The sequence below is a fragment of the Tenrec ecaudatus genome, unplaced genomic scaffold (assembly GCF_050624435.1).
Source record: "Tenrec ecaudatus isolate mTenEca1 unplaced genomic scaffold, mTenEca1.hap1 Scaffold_3905, whole genome shotgun sequence".
NCBI classification, from domain to species: domain Eukaryota; kingdom Metazoa; phylum Chordata; class Mammalia; order Afrosoricida; family Tenrecidae; genus Tenrec; species Tenrec ecaudatus.
In genome coordinates this window covers 7,512-32,253 of record NW_027459250.1, presented here as the reverse complement: position 1 = coordinate 32,253, position 24,742 = coordinate 7,512, and the positions used below count along the sequence as shown (strand labels likewise).

Here is a 24,742-nt window from a genome sequence, read left to right as displayed (position 1 = left end):
TCTTTTATTAAATTGGCATTCTATGATGCTCACCCTCCTGACACAACTGCTGAAGCCAATGCGGTGAACAAGTAAATGTGGTGAAGAAAGCTGATGGTGCCCGGCTATCAAAAGAGATAGTGTCTGGGGTCTTAAAGGCTTGAAGATAAATAAGCGGCCATCTAGCTCAGAAGCAACAAAGCCCACATGGAAAAACACACCAACCTGTGTGAGCACGTGGTCCCGAAGGGATTAGTTATCAGGCATCAAAGAACAAAAAAGCATATAATTGGCTGCACACTGCCATGATATGATAGCCGAGGACAAACGGGTGCATAAGCAAATGTGACGAAGAAAGCTGATGGTGCCCGGCTATCAAAAGAGACAATGGCTGGGGTCTTAAAGGCTTGAAGGTGAACAAGCAGCCATCTAGCTCAGAAGCAACAAAGCCCACATGGAAGAAACACACCAGCCTGTGTGATCACGGGGTGTCAAAGGGATCAAGTATAAGGCATCATTAAAAAAAATCTTACCATAGTGAATAAAGGGGGAAGTGCAGAGTGGAGACTAAATGCCCATTTGTCATCTACTGGAGATTCCCTAGCAGAGGGGTCTAGGGGAGGAGATGAGTCAGTTAGGGTGCAATGTAGCACCGATGAAGAATACAGCTTTCCCCCAGATCCTGGATGCTTCCTCCCCCCCACCGCCCTGACACACGCTCAAACTACCATGATCCGAATTGTACCTTGCAAGTCTGGATAGGGTAGAGGATGTACACTGGTGCAGATAGGACCTGGAGGCACAGGGAACCCAGGGTGGATGATACCTTCAGGACCAGGGGTGTCAGGGGTGATACTGGGAGAGTAGAGGGTGAGTGGGTTGGAAAAGGGGAACCGATTACAAGTATCTACATTTGACCTCCTCCCTGGGGGATGGACAACATAAAAGGGAGTGAAGGGAGACACCGGATAGGGCAAGATATGACAAAATAATAATTTAAGAATTATCAAGGGTTCATGAGGGAGGGAGTAGTAGGGAGGGAGGGGTAAAAAGAGGACCTGATGCAAAGGGTTTAAGTGGAGAGCAAATGCTTTGAAAGTGATTAGGGCAAGGAATGTACAGATGTGCATTATACAATTGATGTATGTATGTGTATGGATTGTGATGAGTCGTATAAGCTCCTAATAAAATTTTTTTAAAAACATTTGTTGTTTATATCTCCACAGGGAAAGTGGGACCAGACTTCAACCCAGTGTCGCAAGGTGTGAATGCAATATCCCGGCGTGGAGGAGGGAACCAGTGGAGAGGTCTGGGAGGCTGGCCCCAGCACCATAAATTAAGTGGATTCCTGCCCTTCCCCGAAAAGAATGTGTTCCAAAGGACGACATTGACTCTGCAGCTCCGGGAGATGGACATATCTGATCAGAGCACACGGGAGCAGATGAAGGGGCAGGAGGAGAGAGTGGAGCACAGCCTGGCCCACCAGGCCGTGAGGATGATGTTCCTGAGTAGAGCAGCCAGTCCACAGAGAGAACAACATGGCTGGCCCTACTATGAGCCATGATGACCCTCAGTGACTAAGGGCGATACAGGGGATAGCACCGGAGACACAGTGTGGGAATTGCACCTGACCTGATCCCAGCACACCGAGGCAAATCACTTGGGGAGTGCAGCGGAACAGCAAGGGAATGGAGTGGCAAGGTCCCCAGGGAATGCTGAAAGTGGACTTTGGGGCCAGGGCGTGGTGCCCCAACAGACTGGACTGGAAAACACTCCTAAGGGCCAGCAGACGATCCCTGAACTAACTACAAGCTTTTCTCTTGTGAACTGTTTTGTTCTGTTCTTTGTCAGTGGTTTGTTTTTGTTGTTTTGTTGTCTGGTTGTATACTGTTGCTTTGTTTTCCTCTGTCTTGTTTTCGTGCATGTTAGTGACTCCACAGGTCTGTCTGAATGGGACGGGCTGGATGAACTGTCTGGAGGAAGGACAGCGGGACCGAAAATTCCGGGGGGACTTGGGGTGGGGGGGTAGGGGGGGTAAGGAAGTGGTGTTGGCAAACCCAGGGACAAGGGAAAAACACGGGACCCCAAATGGTAGAGAAGGGGGAGTGGTGGGCATGGTGGGAAATGATCAAGGGTAAGGTTGCTTAGAGAAGGGGTGTACTCTAGCCTAGGTGGCAATGAAGCATGGTAGTGGGGCAGGAGGAAGGTCGGGGGAGATGGAGGGGGGAGCTGGGAGTCAGAGGGCATTCATGGAGGTCTAGACAGAGACATGTACATGCAGATGTGTATAGGAAGATGGGGAGGTGGATCTATGTGTCTATATTTATAGGTCAAGTGTTGGGGTGGCGGAAGGACCTTGGGCCTCTACTCAAGCACTCCCTCAATGCATGAATACCTTCTTTTATTAAATTGGAACTCTATGATGCTCACTCTCCCGACACAATGGCTGGAGCCAAAGTGGGTGAACAAGTAAATGTGAAGAAAGCTGATGGTGCCCGGCTATCAAAAGAGATAGTGACTGGGGTCTTAAAGGCTTGAAGATAAACAAGCAGCCATCTAGCTCAGAAACAACAAAGTCCACATGGAAGAACACACCAGCCTGTGTGATCGAGTGGTCCCAAAGGGATCAGTTACCAGGAATCAAAGAACAAAAAAATCATATCATTGACTGCACACCTCCATGATAGGATCGCTGAAGACAAATGGGTGCATAAGCAAATGTGGTGAAGAAAGCTGATGGTGCCCGGCTATCAAAAGAGATAGTGTCTGGGGTCTTAAAGGCTTGAAGGTGAACAAGCGGCCATCTAGCTCAGAAGCAAAAAAGCCCACATGGAAGAAGCACACCGGCCAGTGCAATCACGCGGTGCCAAGGGACCAGGTATAAGGCATCATGCAAAAAAAAAAAACGATATAAGTGTGTGTATATATGTGTATATGTATATATATACCATATTAAATGAAGGGGGAAGTGCAGAGTGGAGACCCAAGGCCCAAGTGTCGGCCAATGGAGATCCCCTCATAGAGGGGTTTAGGAGAGGAGATGGGTTAATTAGGGTGCGAGGTAGTACCGATGAAGAACACAGCTTTCCCCCAGATCCTGGTTGCTTCCTCCCCCCAACTACCATGATCCGAATTCTGCCTTGCAGGACTGGATAGGGCAGAGGCTGTACACTGGTACATATGAGGGCTGGAGGTACAGGGAATCCAGGGTGGATGACACCTTCAGGACCAAGGGTGTGAGGGGCGATGCTGGGAGAGTGGAGGGTGAGTGGGTTGGAAGGGGGGAACTGATTACAAGGATCCACATGTGACCTCTTCCCTGGGAGAGGGACAGCAGAGAAGGGGGGAAGGGAGACTCCGGATAGGGCAAGATATGACAAAATAACGAGGTATAAATTACCAAGGGCACATGAGGGAGGGGGGAAAGGGGAGGGAGGGGAAAAAAAGAGGACCTGATGCAAGGGGCTTAAGTGGAGAGCAAATGCTTTGAGAATGATTGGGGCAGGGAATGTATGGATGTGCTTTAGACAATTGATGTATGTATATGTATGGATGGTGATAAGAGTTGTATGGGTCTCTAATAAAATGTAAAAAAAGAAAAGAGGAGAAAAAAATGATTAGGGCAGGGACTGTACAGATGTGCTTTATACAATTGATGTATGTATATGTATGAACTGTGATAAGAATTGTATGAGCCCTTAATAAATTGTTAAAATAAAAAAAAAGATTAAAAAAAAGAAAGAAAATGATTAGGGCAAAGAATGTACAGATGTGTTTTATACAATTGATGTATATATATGTATGGATTGTGATAAGAGTTGTATGAGCCCCTAATAAAATGTTTTTTAATAAAAAAAAGAAACCCTACATGTCTATGTGATAAATATTACCTAGGTATTGCACACAGAGTTGTATGTATATATTCACACATACACAGATGTATACACACATACACACACAAAGTCTAATGAAATGTTGCTTCCAGTACAATATTCAGGTTTGCATTTTTTTTCTTACTTCCTCAGATGAATAGCTTTTTGTCACTTCCCCGTTCTTGAAGACAGTATGAGGAAGATCATGACACATTCTTCAAAGACCTTTTCCTTCCTCAGGTGCAACAGACTTCCTTGCTAGACCTCGTATGTACATTGTTACAATAAAGATCTTTCGATGCATGAAATTCAAGATAGATAAGCTGCTCAGAAACAGTAAGGGAAGTAATGATTCTCTGAGTTTTCGGGAAGATGGTTGGGGGGAAAGGTGTATATCCCTAATAGCAATGATGACTGTATAACCTCACCCAAAGGGAACAAACATCAGAATTTCAGGAGATAGGATGCATGGGATGGTGGAAGTTAAAGCATATAATATATTGAGGGTTTCGTGGGTTCCAGAGTAGGGCAGGGAGGGGAGATGTGGGAGCTGATATCAAGGAGTTCGAGAAGAAAATAAAAGGTATTGAAAATGATGATGGCAGCAGTTGTACAATTATGCTTGATCCAATAGAACTATGCATTGTAATAATATCTGTAAGAGCCTCTAATAAAATGTTTTTAAAATAAATCCCTGCCAGTGTCCTATGTAATAGTCCATTTTGATCTTTTGTTAGGATTAGGATCTGGATCTTTCAAGACCATTTGTTATACAAGTTACCACATGACTACACTTGAAGGAAAAATTTAAGACATTTCTTGTTGACTTCTGTAGCAAAGTTCCACCATAAACAGAGGAACTATTTTCAAAATGCCTCCTTTTTCCTTTCACTCATTTTACAATTTGCTTACAACATATTAATATCTACTCCATTCTCTTAAGTAACCCTAAGATAAGGTAGCAGTAACTTGTAACCTTGTAACCCTTTGAATTCTCTATAACAGGGATTTTCTTACCTAAAATATCCCAAAGCTTCAATACAGTGTCAAAGGATTTCCAGAGTCAAGTCTGATTATTAGTGGCACTTCTGTACTTCTTGATACTATTGCATGTCTCAAATATTCACCCCATATTTTCTCACATGCATTACAAATGTCATAGCTATCACTGATCACAAAGACAGGCCCTGATGAAAACTGTGTTGCTCTAATTTTAAATGCATCGTTTTCATGGTCTTTCCCCCAAGCTGTTATAGCGCGATGTACTGCTGCTGGAACAGAATCGCCTGAAACAGGATCTTTTGTTCCATAGTACTTTCTATTTAAAGCAATTCCCGCTGCTCGATGTGTTCCTGTAAAGCAGTGGTTCTCAACCATCCCAATACAACGATCCTTTAATACAGTTCCTCATGTTGTGGTGACTCCCAAACATAAAATTATTTCGTTGCCACATCATAACTGTAATTTTGCTATTGTTATGAATAGTAATGTAAATCATAATGTGTATTCCGATGGTCTTAAGCGACCCTATGAAATGGTCGTTCAACCCCAAAAAGAAGTTGTAACCCACAGGTTGAGAACCGCTGCAAAGTTAACCAAATGAGCGGAGGATCCAACGCCAGAAGACTCTTGGGAAGAGAATCCTCCATAGCCAAAGTCATGTAATTTATATTCAAGACCATTTAAGTCGCAGATGTTTCTAACACACGTTTAGCCAATAATGTTTTCTGCTCCCTTGACTTGGTGGCCACTGTGATTGGATACCAAGACTACACAAGCATAGTCTCAATCCAGTGTTGTAGATGTGTCTACTGATTCTGGGTGACCTTAGCACATGTTGTCTGGCAGGAACTAAATGGTCTTCTAGGCCCTCCTTGGAAATCTGACCCCAGCTGAGATGAAGTGTCTTCGGTCAGAGAGGTTTTTAATAAGTACATATAAAGGAGGAGATTTATGTCCTATGAGCACTTGGCAGGCTTCTATCTAGTTGCGTGGGAGACCAGATCAGAATATTAAACAGACTGAGGGTAAAAGCCTTCCTTCATCTTGGTGTTTATTGTACAGTAGTGGACACATAGTATATTTGTCCCTTTGTGATCAACTAACTGCACTCAGCATAATGGTTTCCAAGCCCCTTCACATCATGTGGTGTTTCCTAATTCCATCCCTGTTTTTCAAAAAACCATGGTATTCCACTGTGTGTATGTACCAGAGGTTCTTTATCCAGTCTCCTAATAATGGATATTTCGACAGTTTCCAGCCTCAACCAACATGGCAGAATCTATTACAATAAAATTTCTTAGGACCACCTTTGCTGCTCTCAAAGCATGTCAATGTACTCTGTGTTGTTATGTAAAGTCAATCATCCTTCAAATTTTTCTCACCAATGCAATTTTCAGGTTTCTTACAAGGATTAATCCTTAGCCACCATGATAACCTAATGCCCACCCAGAAATAACACAATATAAACCCTGGGCAATAATAAGGAAATAAATAAAAATAAAGCAAGTCGCACCAGTCTCCACAAACTTCTGATGTGACCTCTCCACTTTTAATTCATCTTTGAGATCTTGCAGACCTTCCTTAAAATACTCGATTCATCTAAAAACCACAATTTTATATTGAACAGCCAATGTTCCAGTGACATGGGATATCCCCTTGAGTTTTTTAAATACATGATAATAGCCTTCAGTTCAAAATGCTTTTTCTCCACACCCTACAAAACACATACCTTACTTTTCTTTTTTGTTTTAAGGCTCTCTAAGGAAACTAAGACAACTGTATTGCTTAGGGAACTTGTTTGCAACAATCCACTGATTCACCAAACATATGTATATACATTTTACTTGGAATAAACCCTTGTATATAGGAACTGCTTTGCTACCTAGCTCATTGGCTCCAACTGGATCGTAGGCTCATCTTCCCACTGGGAAAATCAATAAATCAGTATGGGACCTTTGTGCCTCTTCCACATCCCTAAATTTTGCTTTTGGGGAACATGCATTGGGGACCGTCTCAAACAACTTGAGTGAATACATGCTTTTTTTCTTTTTGTCACCTTGTTTACCCAAATGAAAATCTGGCAGCCTGTATACCCTCGTTGACTCTGTCTTCTGTGAGGCCAGGACAGCTTTCTCACTGAGTTATCTCATTGGGTTATCTCACTGGGTGTCCCTCATACAGTAATACATGGCCGTGTCCTCAGAGCTCAGACCGTTCAGCTCCATGTAGGCTGGACTTTTGGAGGTTTCCCTGGTCATGGTAGCTGTGCCCTGGAAATTTGGTGGGTACCTTGTTCCACCATTACTAGTGGAGATCTCTGCCATCCACTCAAATCTGTGTCCAGGGGTCTGCCTCACCCAGCCAATAAGGTAACTTGTGAGTGAGTATCCAGAAGTTCTGCAGGAGATCTTCATTGAAGCACCCAACTTCTGCACTTCAGCACCAGACTGGACAAGGTGAACCTCAGAGTCACTACCTGTTGAGTGAAGACAGGTGTACAAAATCAATCTAGAGTAGCTACAACCACTTTCTTCTCCCTGAGACTGGTGTCCTCTTTACCTGTAGTTGTCACCATGAAGAAGAGAATTCTCAAGATCCAGTCCATGATGTGAGAGCTGTCTTCTTAGGGTTTCTGTCAGGGAGGGTATGCTAGTTAAATGATGTTTCTGTGAACACATATACTCATATTTAATCTCATAGTTCTCTGATTGTTTGCATATTCATTAGATAGAGTATTTGAGTGGTAAGGCTTCTGATTAATAAATCACTTGTCATGAAGAATTCTATCTATCATGCAATCCTTGAAATCCAATCAACAAAGTTGTATTTTTCAACCTTTGAGTCTTTGTGACAAACTTTGTATTTCTTTTTTTTTTAACTTTGTATTTCTATCACTCATGGAAATTATATTGAATCCAGATTGTTTGTATGATTAAATGTTAGACTGCAACAGTTCATTAAAACTTTTCATTTTTTCACATTAAACTTCAATAAACTTTAAATTAATTTTCCTTGGCTATCTATGGATATTAACCTTTCACTGACTTTGAACATTGTATTTGGGAATGAAATGTTTTGGACAATGAATACAAGATCATTTTTTCCTTAAATTTGTCATTCCAGAAACATCAAACCATAAGAATTATGGACCTCCCAAAAATAAATTATGGACCCTGAGAACATCAATACTTATACATTTAAAATGTTTCATACCCAAGATGTCAATAGTCAGCATTTTAGTGATTTGTGAAAATTCTAAGTATATTGGAGTCATACTTCTTAATTCCATATTCTTATTTTATACATATTAATTTATTTGGCATCTTATGTTATTTAGTTTTTACCTTGATTTGGATGAATGTTAACAGAACAAATCTGCTTTCCTCTCAACAATCCATACCCATTTTGTTATATGTCATTGATTGCAATCCCCATAATGAGATATCACTTCTCTTACTTACCCTCTGGATTCCAATTTGCATTACTTTGTTTTTCCTACTTCTTTTGGCAGAGCATTTTATATTTAGATAAATGTTGCCATTTTTTTCAAATGGTCAATCATCCTGAGTGTGTGTTCTGTAGTGGCTTTTTTCCCCATGCTATTTACTGTTCAGCTAAACATTGAGCAACTGGAATGAGATATGTCCCACGCCTGGAGGTTTTCTGCGGTCTAATCTCTCAGGGATTTCACCAGGCTCTATCCAACCAGTAAGCCTTGTCTTTTGTAAATGGTGTTCTACATATTTCACTACTTTATCCAGGCCTTCTAAGGTAAGCGTAGGCAACTGTTATTGTTTTATCCTTCCAAGGGCCATTTTGATATTAATGACCTTATTTATGGGCCATGCAAAATTATTAACTTAAAAATTAGCCTGCTATAGTTGGCCAAATATTTAGTTAACCCATCCCTATTGTTATAGTTGAACCTTTACTCCTTATATTTATGTATGTATGTATGTATTTCACATGACCCCTTTTAGATAGGTCGATAATGGTAGCCTGATGGCTTCTTCTTTGTCTGGGCCTCAGGGTTTTGTAGGCTGATTCCTGTGTGGTGCATTATTCCATTGGATTCAGTGTTTCAACCAAATGCAGGGTTTCCACGTTATTCCACTGGATTGAGTCTGTGATCATCTACACTCTAATTTGTTCTGGGAAGAGATAGGTGAATGGCTGAAACTTCAATGGCGCCTCATAAGTTCTGAAGACTTCTATCACTGCTCAATAATATAGAATTTACCAGACTGTCTCTGAGGACTTCTTTGTGGCAATTAACCTTGATGTCCCAGAGACTGATCCCTGAGTGGGTAATTCCTTCTGGTAGTTCTTCAAGTCTACAGAATGCTCATAATTTTGTCTTTTATCCTATAGCTTCTCACTTTAGTCCTATCACAGCAGCAGTGAATGTTCCAACACCTTTTCTCCATGCATGTCACTGAGGATGACTTTACCTTGAGGAAGCAGAACTGTCCATGTTATATTTTGAAAACATTCTGAACCGGTGGATCAACTTCCAGCAGCATACTAGATAATGTTCTGTTGCTACCCATAAAGTTTCCATTAGCCAATTTTTGAAGCAAAATCATCATGAGTTCTTCCTAGACTGTCTTACTAAAGGAAAGCCATTAAAATTCTCCAATAGTGAACACTCTTATAGCTTCTCGAATCAAAGTCAGTCACCAGAAAATGAACGAGCAAATAAATGTTTACTCAACAGTACTAGAACTGACAGATGGGCGTGCGATACATATAAAAAGGATGTACTTATATTAATTTTGCCCTAATACATTTGATTTTAAAAAGGGAAATTAAACAAATGTTTACTAGCAAATTCATATTCCAAATTAAATGCAATGCCCCAAGTTAAAAATACTAGAAGTTCATGTAAGAAGAAATAAGACAAAATTTTGTGTATGTAGTTTTGATTAAAGAAACATTGCCCATAAGTGAAATGGCACTGAATTATACTTTTTAATGAAAAACATCTAATCTGGAGGAGAAAACAACAGGACCGGCAATTGTGGGGGAGGGACATGGCAGGGGGGAAGGCAGGGGAAAGGAAATTGGTGTTAACAAACCCAGGGACAAAGGAACAACATGTGCTCTACAATCGCTGGAAATGAGGGTGTAGGAGGCTTGGGTAGGACTTGATCAAGGACAATATATCTGAGAGGAATTACTGCAACCCAAATGAAGGCTGAGAATGATAGTGGGACAAGAGGAAAGGAAAAGGAAATAGAGGAAAGAACTAGGAAGCAAAGGACATTTATAGAGGTCTAGATACAGGCATATACATATGTAAATATATTTATGACAATGGGGAAATAAATCTATATGTATTATTATAGTTTTAGTATTAAGGTAGCCGATGGACATTGGGCCTCTACTCATGTACTCCCTTGATGCAAGAATAATTTGTTCTATTAATTTGCCATTCCATGATGCTCACCTTCCCAACATGATTGCTGAAGACAAAATGGGTACATAAGCAAATGTGGTGGAGAGCAGATGCTGCCCAGCTATCAAAAGATAATCTTAAAGGTGTGAAGATAAGCAAGCAACCATCTAGATGAGAAGCAACAAAGCCCACATGGAAGAAGCACACCAGCCTGGTGATCATGAGGTGTCAACAGGATCAGGTATCAGTCATTAAAGAACAAAAAATCATATCATTGTGGATGCGGGGGAGTGCAAAGTGGCGAACCAAAGGTCAACTGTAGGCAACTGCACGAATCCCTTACAGAAGGATCACTAGGAGGAGACAAGCCAGTCAGGGTGGAGTATAGGACCAATGAAACATACAACATTCCTCTCCTCCCCCCCATTATCATGACCCCAATTCTACCTTACCCATCTGGCTAGACCTGAGCATGTACATGGGTACAGGTAAGAGCTGGAAACAGAGAATCCAGGACAAATAAACCCCACAGGATCAATATTTATAGTAGCCGTACCAAGAGGGAAAAGGGAAGGTGAGGGGAGTTAGGGGGAACTGATCACAGTGATCTACCTATAACCCCCTCTCAGGGAGACAGACAAAAGTAGTGGGTGGAGGGAAACATTGGTCAGTGTAAGACATGAAAAAATAATAATTTATGATTTATTAAGTGATCATTAGGGAGGGAGAGTGGGGGAAAGAGGAGGGGGGATGAGAAGCTGATACCAAAGGCTCAAATAGAAAGAAAATGTTTTGAAAATGATGATGACAACAAATATAAAAAATGGATTGTGATGAGTGATACTATGTATCACCACCATAGCATATGTGACCCCACCACTGCAGACCCTTACCCAAGGGCCAGCTCCAAGAGTAGATACTGGTGATGGAATAACCAGCGACCATACAGGTGAGGGTCAACAATGGACTGTGCTTGACCAGACCTGGACAAGACTCCAGAAGCAGCACCTGGGACAGTACACATAGAAATAAAGAAAGTAGGTCCCTGTCAGTCACATGCACTCACCACAGGCCCCATACACCAGCTTTGATATCTGAGGCCCTCACCTTGGGGAACTCTCACCTGGCACAGGAGAACACATAGCATCTTTGACCACAACACTGCTTTTCCAGAGGACCTATAGCACTAACTGAAGATGTGATGGCTTTCACAGACCAAGGGTGGAATTTTACCTCTACATTTAACGGTTGTCATGGACACTGCAGTGTCCTTTCCCCAGGTGAAATGGGTGCTTCTGAAGCATGAACATTCCTGCTCAGTCTCTTGAGTTGTGGTTTGTGCATGACCACCGAATAACTTCTCAGAGAGCTCACCTTGAATTTATTAATCAAGCTCACAGATTGATCCATTTGGGAAAATTATTCATATTTTTGACAATGAATGCAGTGACACTATCTCTGAGTAGGCAGTTTTAAAGCTTATTTCCCATTCAGATTTCTCCTTCATTTTTTTCTTTTTGTGAGTCAGTGAATAAGAATGAGTGAGTCAGTCACTGAGTCAGTCAGAGAGTGAGAGTGAGTGAGTCAGTGAGTGAGAGTAAGTGAGTCAGAGTGAGTGGGTCAGTGAATGAGAGTGAGTGAGAGTGAGTGATTGAGAGTGAGAGAGTGAGCGAGAGTTGAGTGTGAGAATAAGTGAGAGGGTGAGTGAGAGTGAGTGAGAGTGAGGGAGAGTGAGTGTGAGAGTGAGAAAGTGTGAGAGAGTGAAGTGAGTGTGAGAGTGAGTGAGAGTGAGATTGAATGAGAGTGAGAGTGAAGTGAGTGAGTGAGAGTGAGATTGAATGAGAGTGAGAGTGAAGTGAGAGAATGAGAGTGAGAGTAAAGCGAGTGAGAGTAAGTGAGTGAGATTGAATGAGTGAGAGTGAAGTGAGAGAGTGAGAGTGAGTAAGAGGGAATAAGAGTGAGAGAGTGAGTGAGTCTTCTCCTTCATTTCTGTCCCTCATATCAGTAGTTATAAAAAGTTCCAGACTTAGGGTTGACCTCATCCATTTTCCTCCTTACTTATAGTCACTGTATAATCTCTAACATATTCTAATTTTTTTAAGGTTAAAATTAAATAAAAAAGTCGTACTCGCTTGGCTTCTGTTGAGCAGATTCTGCTGATGGGAATAAGTAATGGCTTGGTAAAACAAACAAACAAACAAACAAAAACCCAGAGGTTTAGTCAATATCCAGAGATTCAAGCACAGGACAGTTTCCTGGTTGTCAGTTGGAGATCACTGAGCTGGGTATTTTCTCTCCTGCAGGCTGGACTGTCATCACTTGATCCTGGTCACTGAAGCAGACTGCCATCTCATCCATCTCATGGCATCTGGGGTTGGTGGGTGTCTGAACAATGTAAGATTCCGACTGCGTGTATCTCTGCCCATTAGTCCAGGTCACTTTCTTTCTTTTTTTTAGTTCAGGTCACTTTCATTTCTGAATTTGATTGTTATGATTACCTCACATATTCTCCTAAGAGGAAAGATGTGGCTCTTCTGAAATTTAAATATGATGATAGTATCTGTGTTAGTCTGGATAGAGAAACAAACCCATGGACACATATATGTGTATAAGAAAGAGATTTATATACAAGAGAAATTGAACATTGAGAAAACATCCTAGTCCAGTCCAGATCCAGTCCATAAGTATGATATTAGCCCATATATCCGACAGCAATCTATAAGGTCCTCTCAGACTCACGAAACACATGCAATGATGCCGAATGTAGAAGATCACAGGCCAGTGGGTAGCAAGTCTTTGGATCCAGTGTCATTGGAAACATCTCAGTTCTGGCAGGAGTCTTTGCACAGCTTCCCCAGCACCCAGAGCTGCATCAAGATGGGTCCATGTGTCTTGGCAGCTGCTATGTCTCCCAGGATGTGAAGTGGTGATAGAGAGTCTCTCCTGCCTTCCAAGGAGGAAATAATGCATTTCCCAGAATTCTCAGGAGAAGGCCATGGCCACAGAGAGGCCTCATTGGCTATGATCTGATTGGCAGGCTAGACTTCACCCCTACATTCTTAATCCTCAAATTGACAAATGATTATAAAACTCCCACAGTATCCCTTTGCAGACGTTATTATCATGTGAGCTACAAAGTACCTGTGTAAGCTGGCAGTTTCCTTCCACAATGCAAAGGCATTGCTTGGGCTCGATACTCCATGATATGTTGTTTTTGGTTTTTTCCCACTGCTCCAAATCATGAGGTGATATATGGTCAGTAATGTAATCAATGTACCCATAGAACTTTCTGATTTTTGGAATTTGGAAGTGTTAGGCAGGGATGGGATGTCCATTGACACATGCCCAGGAGAGCCAAGCATAGAACAAAGGCCTAGGCTTTCCCATCAGTGGGCAGGGGTGGGCACTAATCCTGGATCAGCCCACCTGGGCCAGGTGAATTCAATCTAGGCAATGGGGTCGATCTGGGGTCGTCCACCACGCCTCCCCCTGGAATCCTTGAAAAGGCAGGAGCCAGGGGGGAAAGAGGGAGAAACAAAGGAACTGGGGAGAGAACTTGAGAAAGAACTTGAGACAGGGCTTTTTGGAGAAAAACTTGGGAGAGAGCTCTTTGCGTGACCCCGAGCATTCTCTGCCAGGCTGCATGGTAGAAAGGAATCCTATGGGTGCTGCCTAAGACCTGAAGATTCTTTTCAGTCTCATTAAATTCACTTGGATCACGAGCCAGGCTTCAGCATGAATTGTTCCTCACGCAGAGCCAAGTACCGAGGTGTAACTGGAGCCCGAAGAGAGAGATTTTACAGAAGCAACCCCTCAAATAAGCTGGATCTCCCCCTCTGGGGGCCAGCCTGACAGTCCCCAAATAGAGTACATCACAAGCACACAAAAACAGGGGTGAAACATATTATTGGTTTAAAACTCAAACCCAAGTCTGGTTGCTCAGCTCCAAGGAGCACATAAGTGGAGACCCTTAATATAAATCAGCATAAGAAGCAACCTAGCTAAGGAATGCCAGAACTCAGCTACAGGGCCTGGCAGCTTTTAGCATAACAAAGACCTGCTGTAGCAAGAGTCAGCTTTAAACAGCAAGGAGCTGCAGCCCAGTGACTGTGAGAGACAATTATATTTGAGTATACTCTAGCTGGCCAGGGAGATAACAAAAATAAATTAAAATCCTCAGGCTCATTGGGCTTGCTTATTAACTTTTTTGTCTCCTCTTTGCTTCTTTCTTGGTCTCTCACATTCTACTGCTAAACTCCAGACCACACTCCTTAGCCTAGCGCATTTATATCTGTGCCACACCCAGTTAGGTGAGCTCCACAATGTGTAGCTAGCTAGGCTGGGAAAAGCCCTGCTGACTCCCACCAGGGGATGCTCTGCTCAACTTCTTACTGAGAAAGTCCTGCCTGTGTGCCTGAGTACATAAGGCAGCTCGGCCAACACTCCTCAACAAAGGCTGCTGAAGGAGCCTCTGCCCAACCTCCTCAACACCTGAGAGGGAAGCCACAGGAGGATAAAGTGGTAGGTTAGTTCCATAGTGAAATAAGCTATAGGCAGTTCAAAGAAGCACTCCTACAAGTCTCCCAGAGAGAGCGAGTGCTCTTTGACTCCCAGGAAAATGGCACCTGGCTCATCTAAAACAACATAACGCAAACAGCCATCAGCCCCAATGACCTCAACATAACAATGGGAGAAACAAAAGGTAACACCAGAAGATATGTCCTGAACATAATGACATGCATAGAGGAAGCAAACATTGAGCTGCCACAGAAAGAAATTTTCAGAATGCTACTTGGAGTCATAGACGATATGAGGGAAACAATACAGAAAAAGGATTAAATGATAGAAGAGGTAAAAACTATAAAAAAAAGAGAGAGAGAGAAATACAGGAGCTTAGGGAGGAGGTAACAAAAACCAGTAGCATACTCATGGACCTTGAGAAGCGACTGGAGGAATCAGAGAAACGCATCAGTGACTTGGAGGACAGCCAAGCAGACTTTAACAAACATGAACAAAAATCTAAAAAGATCATAAGAGAGCTGAAGAAAACCTAAGAGTTATGTCTGATGCAATAAAGCGGAACAACATTAGAATTATTGGCTTACCGGAGGAAGACACAACAAAGAAGTCATCTGCAACAATAGTGAGAGAATTCTTGGAGGAAAGCTTCCCCAGCTTAGTGAATGAAAACCAGGGAACCATTCAGGAGGCTGAAAGATCCCTAGTAAAACTCGATCCCAAGAAGAAGTCACCAAGGCACATAATAGTTAAACTATCCAACTTTGAGGAAAAGGAGAAAATCATGAGAATAGCTAGGGAAAAACAAGGAATCACATATAAAGGTTCCAAATAAGAATATGCTCAGACCTATCAGCAGAAACTATGAAGAAGAGGAGAAAGTGGAGCAACATATTTCAAAAATTGAAGGAAAACAACGCAAATGCAAGAATAATCTACCTAGCCAAATTATCGATCAAGATCGATGGAGAAGTAAAAGTCTTCCCAGACAAGGAAAAACTCAAAGAATACGTTAAAAGAAACCCAGCCCTACAAAAGATCCTTCCCAACCCAGTCTGGGCAGATGAACAACACTCACCAAGCATACATAAGAGGCCACCACATAGAACCACCTCACCCAGGGGGCAAAAAAGAGAAAACAGACCTCAAGGTAGCATTGACTTAAAGATAGAAAGACTTGAAAGGCTGCTGAGGCAAGCTAAAAAATAAAAAAGGCAAATGTGGCATAGGGAAAAAGCTACAGTATACAAATATTCCTGGGGTGAAGGACAAATAATATGGCAGGGACCAGATCAAATCAAGGATACACATGGTAGACAACTAAAAAAGGAGACGGGGAAAGGAAAATAATAATAATAAAGAAAAGAGTAGCGGGGGCACAGGGCACTAACACACACAAGGGGAGGGTTTGTTTGTGTCTCTACAGGGAAAGAGGGACCAGATTTCAGCCTGATGCTCCAAGATGTGAATGCAACATGCTGGCGTGGAGTAGAGAACCAGTGGAGAGGTCTGGGGGGCAAGCCCCAACCCCAAGTACTAAGGAGACATCTGCCCCTACCCTCATAATAATTTATTTCAGAGGACCGCAATGAATCTACAGCTCAGGAAGAGGGACATATCTGATCAGAGCGCATGGGGGCAAATGAAAGGGGAGGTGGAGAGAGTGGAGCACATCATGGCCCACCAGGCCATGAGGGCGATGTTCCCAATTAGAACAGTCAGTCGACAGAGAGGACCACATGGCCGTCCCCACTATGAGACAGAATGTCCTTCACTGACCCATAGTCCTACAGGCAACAACAACGGAGACACAGTGAAGGAACTGCACCCGATTGGATCCGCCACACCGACTCAAAACATTAAGGGGGTGCAACAGAAACAGCAAGGGAATGCTGAAGGTGGATGTTGGGGCCAGGGCACGGTGCCCCAACATACTGGACTGGAAAATACTCCCAGAGGCCAACAAACAATCCTTGAACTAACTACAAGCTTTTCTTTCTTGTGTTTTGCTTTATTTTTGTCATTGGTTTGTTGTTGTGGTTGTTTTGTTGTATATTGTTGCTTCTACATGCTTTTCTTTCTTGTGTTTTGCTTTATTTTTGTCATTGGTTTGTTGTTGTGGTTGTTTTGTTGTATAGTGTTGCTTGGTTGTGCTCTGTCTTGTTTTTGTGCATGTTACTATCTTCACAGGTCAGTCTAAATAAGATAGGCTGGATGAACAAATTGGCGAAAACAACAGGACTGATACTTCCATGGGGACATGGGAGACGGGGAGGTAGGGGGAAAGGTAGTGGTGTTAATAAACCCAGGGACTAGGTAACAACAAGCGATCCAAATCGGTGGTGAGAAGGGTGTGGGAGGTCTGGTTGGGCATTATCAAGGGTAATGTAACTAAGAGGAATTGCTGAAACCCTGGTGTGGACTGAGCCTGATAATGGGACAGGAGAGAATTCAAATGAAATAGAGGAAAGAGCTGGGAGGCAGAGGGCATTTATAGAGGTCTAGATAAAGACATGTATATATGAAAATATATTTATACACAAGGATGGGTAAATAGATGTGTGCATATATTTATAAGGTTAGTATTAAGGTAGCTGAGGGACATTGGGCCTCCACTCAAGTACTCCCTCAATGCAAGAATACTTTTTCCTATTAAATTGGCATTCTATGACGCTCACCTTCCCGACACAACTGCTGAAGACAAAGTAGGTGAACAACTAAATGTGGTGAAGAAAGCTAATGGTGCCCAGCTATCAAAAGAGATAGCGTCTGGGGTCTTAAAGGCATGAAGGTAAACAAGAGGCCATCTGGCTCAGAAGCGATAAAACCCACATGGAAGAAGCATGCTGGCCTGTGTGACCACGAGGTGCTGAAGGGATCAGTTAGCAGGCATTAGAGAACAAAAAAAGTATCATTTTGTGCTCACCTCCCTGATATGATTACTGAAGACAAATGCATGCATAAGCAAATGTGGCGAAGAATGCTGATGGTGCCCGGCTATCAAAAGATATAGTGTCTGGGGTCTTAAAGGCTTGAAGGTAAACATGCGGCCATCTAGCTCAGAAGCAACAAAGCCCACATGGAAGAAGTACACCAGCCTGTGTGATCACAAGGTGTCAACGGATCAGCTATTAGGCATCATTAGAACAAAAATCTTATCATAGTGAATGAGCTGGGGAGTGCGGAGTGGAGACCCAAAGTCCATTTTTTCGCCACTAGACATCCCCTTACAGAAGGGTCTTGAGGAGGAGACAAGACAGTCAGGGTGCGACGTAGCAACGATCAAAAATACAACTTTCCTCTAGTTCCTAAATGCTTTCTCCACCCCCCTCCCACTGTCATGATCCGAATCCTACCTTGCAAGCCTGACTAGACCAGCGGAGATACACTGGTACAGATGGGAACTGGAAACACAGGGAAGCCAGGGTGAATTATCCCCTCAGGACCAGTGGTGTGAGTGGCGATACTGGGAGGGCATAGAGAGAGTGGGTTGGAAAGGAGGATCTGCATGTGACCTCCTCCCTGGGGGACATACAACAGAAAAGTGGGGGAAGGGAGACGTGGGACAGAGCAAGATGTGACAAAATAATACTTTATACATTATCAGGGGTTCATGAGGGAGGGGTAAGGGGAGAGGGAGGGAAAATTAGGACCTGATGTCAGGGGCTTGGGTGGAGAGCAAATGTTTTGAGAATGGTGAGGGCAACGAATGTACAAATGTGCTTTACACAATTGATGTATGTATGGATTGTGATGGGAGTGTGAGTCCCTTATAAAAAAAGGAAACAAAAAGAAAAGAAAAGGTCTAATACTGGCCAATGCAGTGCCTCCTTGCATATCTTTATTGGTGGCTAAAGCATCAGCTTTTAAGACTGTATTCACATATACTCCCATATATACTCTCTCATGCTGCCTAAGGCTGTAAGATGGGAGTTACACCAGGGTTAACACAAAGATCTTGTTCCACCACATGGGGCCTACTATTTTCATCCTGAGTGTGCAACTATATTGGGGGTATTTCATTAAAATGATTTTGTTTTTATATTTAAATAAAAGATCCTCTTGAGTTTCAGTGTTTAAATACTTTAGGAAAGGGGCTGGATTCTAGACTCTGTGAATGTCCTCCAGGAATAGAAGATGATGAGCTGTAGAGGAATGCCACATTCTGAATGATTGTGAAAGAAATACACTGAATAATTAGCTAAAATCAGAATTATAAAATTGATGAAATGGGGAGATCTGAGCAGATGTTTTTAAAGTTACCAAGTAAGCATATGGAATGTTGTGGTCCATCAATTATCATTAAGAATTGCAAGTTAAACGGTCAATAAATTACTAACACGTGCTAATTATTGTGCTTCTGATTCAAAAGACAGACTGATACCATGAAAGACTGGTGAGAGCGTAGAGTGCCAGAAATTCTACCAAATGCTACCGTCACATTAGAACAATCTGGCAGCTTTTCAAAACAGCGAATGTAATTTTACAATATAATCAAACTACCATTCCCCTCAAATCATTAAAAATTAAAGCTACATAAAATATGCACAGCAATTTAAAGTGCTTTTATGCATAAGTTGAAATATACCAAACCCAACTCAGTGACACTGCATAGATGCCAAGTCATAGTGACCCTATAGGACAGGGTAGAACTGTCCTTGTGTGTTTCAGATACTGTAACTCTTTAAAGGAGTAGAAATCCTCATCTGTCTTCATGGAGTAGCTGGTGGTCTTGTACTGCTGAACTTGCAGCTAGCAGTCCAATGCATAACCATTACTCAACCAGGGAATCTGTGAAAAGAGGGTAGAAGGAAAATAAACTCAAAACCAGCATCCCACAATGCTGGTATCTGTAAGACTGAGGTCAGGCACACTTCAGCTCCTCAACCATTCCTCCCAATGTACTCTTTGCCAAGACTCTTGAAACATGGTGTTCAGTAGCTGATGTATGTAATTCAACAGTAATAAAATTCTTCTATTTGTTATTGTCAGGTTGGAAATAAGACATTTTGATTTTAAATATATGATAAAACGTTAGAACTGAAAGAGTTAATGTAATTGTATACATTACAAAAAATTAGGGGATTTCAAGATGGAAAGCAAGATTCTATTAAAAACGCCGCTATTAAAATGAATAGAACATCACTGAGGGTGGTACGGTGCAGCACGCTAACATAAGTAACTTTTAGGTGATCAACGACTGTAAACCTAAAGCAAAATAAAGTGCACAAGGCACAGTGCTTTCTGTTTTATAAATGTCATTACAATGGGTATGTGTCCCCATTTTATGAAATCATTACAAGTCATTGAAGAATTACACAGTGCCATTGAAAAATACATAACTTGAAATGTATAACATGAAATGAAATGAGAATGTTTTCAATACATAAAAAATCTGGACAACTATGAAAAATAAAATACATAATTTAGAACTGTATTAAGATGGAAAGGATACAATTAATATCCCTGAGTCAATACCACAATAATAAATGATTTAATGAATAAAATTAAGGAGGGAAATGAAACAAACATCTCCTACATAAGAATTGCAAGTGATCTATGTATTTACCACTTTAAAATAGTAAAAGTTCTTCAGGATTTCATTGCACTTGGGTCCTAAATTAAACTAAATCAAATTAGAATAGACTAAACTAAATCAAATCAAACCAAACTAAATGACATATTGCATTTGCTGAATCTGCTGCAAAATATCTCTTTAAAATTTTAATAATAAAGAGATTCTTTTGAGGAATATGGTGCACCTGACCCAAGCCATTGTATTTTACATGGTATCATAAATGTGACCACCTCATTCTCAACAATATGGTATTGTGTTTGCTTTGGGTCTTCCACTGCCTGCAACTGATCCCATTGACACCTCATGATCGCACAGGCGGTGTTCTTCAATGTGGACTTGTTGCTTCTCTGTTAAACAGCTGCTTGTATAACTTCAAGCCTTTAAGACCCCAGATGCTATGTCTTTTGATAGCCGGGCACCATCTGATTTCTTCACCACACTTGCTTATGTGCCTATTTTGGCTTTAGCAATTGTCCCAGGAGTGTAAGCATCACAGAATGCCAGGTTGGTCAGAACAGAGACACAAACTCCATATGTAGACAATGGGACATCCACTCACAGAAGGGTCACAAGGAAGGAATGAGTCAACCACCGCTCAAAATAGCACCAATGAAACACACAATATCCCTCTGGTTCCTTGATGCTTCCTCATCCCCCACTATCATGACCTCAGTCCTTCCTTTCACTGTAGGCTAGACCAGAGCATGTGCACAGGTACAGATAAGAGATAAGAGCTCATGAACACAGAACATAGAAAAGGAATGGGAGTAGAAATACCTGGGGGGTAGCAGGAAGGAAGGAAGAGGAGGGGAAGAAGTGGGAACTGATTACAATGATTGACACATAAACCACACACACCCCCTCCAGGGGGACGAACAACTGAAACTGCGAGGGAGACAGTGGTTGCTGTAAGATGTGGAAATAATAATTCATAATTTATCAAAGGGTCATGAGAGTGTTGGGGAAGAGGGGAAAAATGGAACTGATACTAAGGGCTCAATAGAGAGTGAATGTTCAGTAAATAATGATGGCAATATATGTACAAATATGCTCGATACAATTGATGTATGGATTGTTATAAGATCTGTAAGAGCAACCCAGGTCGATCTATGTTGACCCTCTCCCCAGAAGGCAATACAGAGGATGAAACTGAAGATATAGCCCAGTGAGAGAGGCGGCTGTGTCCAGAGCACACAGGAGTGAACTAAGAGGGGTGGAGAGAGAGAAAGAACTTCATCATGGCACACCAAGCCCCAGGAATGACATCCTGCTCAGAACATACAGAGCACCATAGGGCCAGCCCCATCACAAGACACGACATTTTATCACTGATGGGGGACAGCACTGGAGAAACTGTGCAGGAAAGTGTACCTGATATGCCCCATACATAGTGGGGTGAAAGGAGAAGGGAGTGTACCTGGAAAGCAAGGGGAACAAAGTAACCAAGTCATCAAGGAATCCTGAAAATAGACTTCTGACCTGGGGTACAGGGCTTGTCACCTCATCAGAATTGATCGGAAAAAATACAGAAGGGTTAGCAGACAGACCTGGAACTATCTATTATTTTTTTGGTTTTGTTTTATTATGTTTTGGTTTTTTTCTTTCTCCCTATGTCTATTTAAGAGAGGCAGAATGAGCAATCTCGAGGAGAAACTACAGGACCAGCAGTTCAGGGGGGACATAGGAGAGAAGGGGTCAGGGAGGGAGAGTGGAGAGCCAACAAACTCATAGATAAAGGAAAAACAAGAGATCTAAAATTGATGGTGAGGAGGGTGTATAATGCTGGGTAGGGCTTGATCAAGAGCAATGTATCTGAGAGGAAATAGTGAGAGTCGAATGGAAGGTGAGCATGACAGTGGGACAGAAGGAAGGTGAAATGAAATAGAGGGAAGAAATAGGAGGCAAAGCTATTTATAGAGGTGTAGCTATAGGCCTGTATATATGTAAATAAATTAATTTATAATGAAAGGGATAGAGGCCAATGTACATCTATTTATATGAAAAGGTTTACAATAGCAGATGAACTTTTGGCCTCTACTCAAGGCCTCCCTTAACACAAGAACACTTTGTTCTGATTACCTGGCACTCTTTGAGACTCACCTTCCTGACATGAGCGCTGTAGACAAAATGGGTGCATAAAAAAATGTGGTGAAGAGAACGGATGGTACCTGGCAATCAAAACATATAACACCTGTGGTCTTAAAGGCTCGAAGTCAAACAAGCCGCCATCTATCGGGGAAGCAAATAAGCCCACATGGAAGAAACACACCAGCCTGAGTGACCGTGATGTTTTGACGGGATCAGGCATCAGGTATCAAAAGATCCAAAACAAACAACTGCATTGATTCAAAAGAGGGGATAATTGGATACCACCCTGCCCCCAAGTTGTATTTACAATGAAAACCTTTAGAGCAGTGTCTTCTCTGATTTCTGATCTGGCAGATTGTGGTTCTCCTTCTTTTGTCATGATCAGGAAAACTGGCTATTTATCACTTCATCTTCTCAAAGAGTCAGCTTTAGTTTAATTGGTTTACTAATTGTGTTCCTTCTATTTCAGTTATTTAACTTTTCATATTTATTTATTCCTGTCTAGCCTTCTGCCCTGCTAACCTATGATATGGCATTCTCACCTTTTTCTAGTTCCATTAGTATGAGTATGATATACCATATGCAACTTTGTCTAATTCCATTAGGTGAAAACTGAGGTAATTAATTTCAGAATTTCATTTCTACATGATACAGACATTTGTTGCTATAAATAGCACACACGTGCTCTTCAGTTAAATCCAACACTTTGTTCTGTTGTGTTTTCAATTTCATTCCGTCCAATACGCCCACCCAGGATATAAAATCTTTAAATACATGTCATAGCTAACAATTATACAAATAGCATATATATATATATATATATAACGGGTATACATGCACACATACATTTTAGTGCATAAATAAAATCTAAAAATGAAGGAATTTTACAATATCCGTGAAGTTTTGTTATGTAAATTAAGGAAGGGGGCATTATTGGGGCAAATATTTTGGTGGGAACGGAAACCCTAGATATTAACAAGATGGTCCTGGCTCCCATGTCTCCCCATTGCTCTGGTCCCAGAAGTCTTGTCCCTGTGTTTCCTAAAACCCATGTGATCCCTATAGACCACTGTCATTACGGCAGGGACATTGTGTTTGTGATGGCACGGAGTCTTCTCACTGTTCCTCTCATACAGTATTGGGCAGCTGTGCCCTCAGGGTCATTGTGCCCACCTGCAGGGAGAACTGCTCAGTGGAAATTCTTCTGGAGCTGGAGCATCAGTTCCTTAGGGATGGGCGGGTTTTCTTCTACTAGAATATATTGCTCACAACTACTCCAACCTCGTCTGCAGGTTTTGGCAGTTCCAGCTCTGGAAACATGGAGTCACCAGAGACAGCAAAGCTTAGGGAGAGGATCTGTGAAGGGTTCATCACTCCTGGGTCCAAATCATGGACAACGGGAAGAGGGAAAATAATCACTGATGACAAGTAATGGAACCCTAATTATGTCAACCTATTTTTGGAATCTTGACACAACTAGTGAGAAGTACCCACTAGGCAGAAGAATCTCCACAGGAAATTCATGCCTTATGGACAAGGTCTGTGGATCCAAGAGAACCCTGCCCATGATGTAACGTTTTTCACTGTTTCAAATTTCAACTGGAAATGGATGAGGTGCTCTGCATATTAGAAGCCCAAGGAGTAAAATAGAGAAGTTCCTCATCTTCTCAGAATCTCAAAAGAGAATGTATGACCCCATCGTTCGGGGGGGGGGATAAAACCAACATGAAATTCACTGCCATCAAGCTGATTCTGACTCATAGTGACTCTAGAAGACAGAATATAATTTTATGTTGAAAAGCACTCAGGAAAAAGAAATGTGTGACATGTTCCCAACACGACTCTCGCTGAGAAACAAAGACCGGAGCTGCATGACAGTGGAAGGGTCTGCTTTTCTTGGAGCGAGCCAGGACTGAACAGGAAGATTCCCCGAGGGAAGCTCCTGAACAAAAGAGTGGACCAAGTTTACAGTTATAGACAACTATGCCAATACATTGGTATACCAATGTATAGAATGAATGTTCAATACATTTCACAGGGATGGTCATGAGTACAAATTAGGATGGGGTCATGATTCTAACCAGATAGGGCTCTTTGTAATTCTTGGTTCCAAATTTTGTCTTATTTGATCTGGTGATGTATCTATGGTGACTTTTGGTTCCTTGAACAAAGTTCTTCTGTTCCTGTGACCTGAAGGTTGGGGATGTCCTTTGTGGACATGTTAGCCTGGCCAGGTTTGGTCAAAACTGATACGCATGCGGTGTAATGGGATATTTTTCTGAGGAAAGGGCTCAACAGAGGCAGGGT

At 42.0% G+C, this 24,742-nt stretch overlaps 1 pseudogene; it reads right to left on the bottom strand.

Annotated features, from left to right (window-relative positions):
• Positions 1-3,943: 3,943 nt before the first annotated feature.
• LOC142436544 (nicotinamide phosphoribosyltransferase-like) lies at positions 3,944-7,458 on the bottom strand (annotated as a pseudogene).
• Between the last annotated feature and the right edge of the window lie 17,284 nt (positions 7,459-24,742).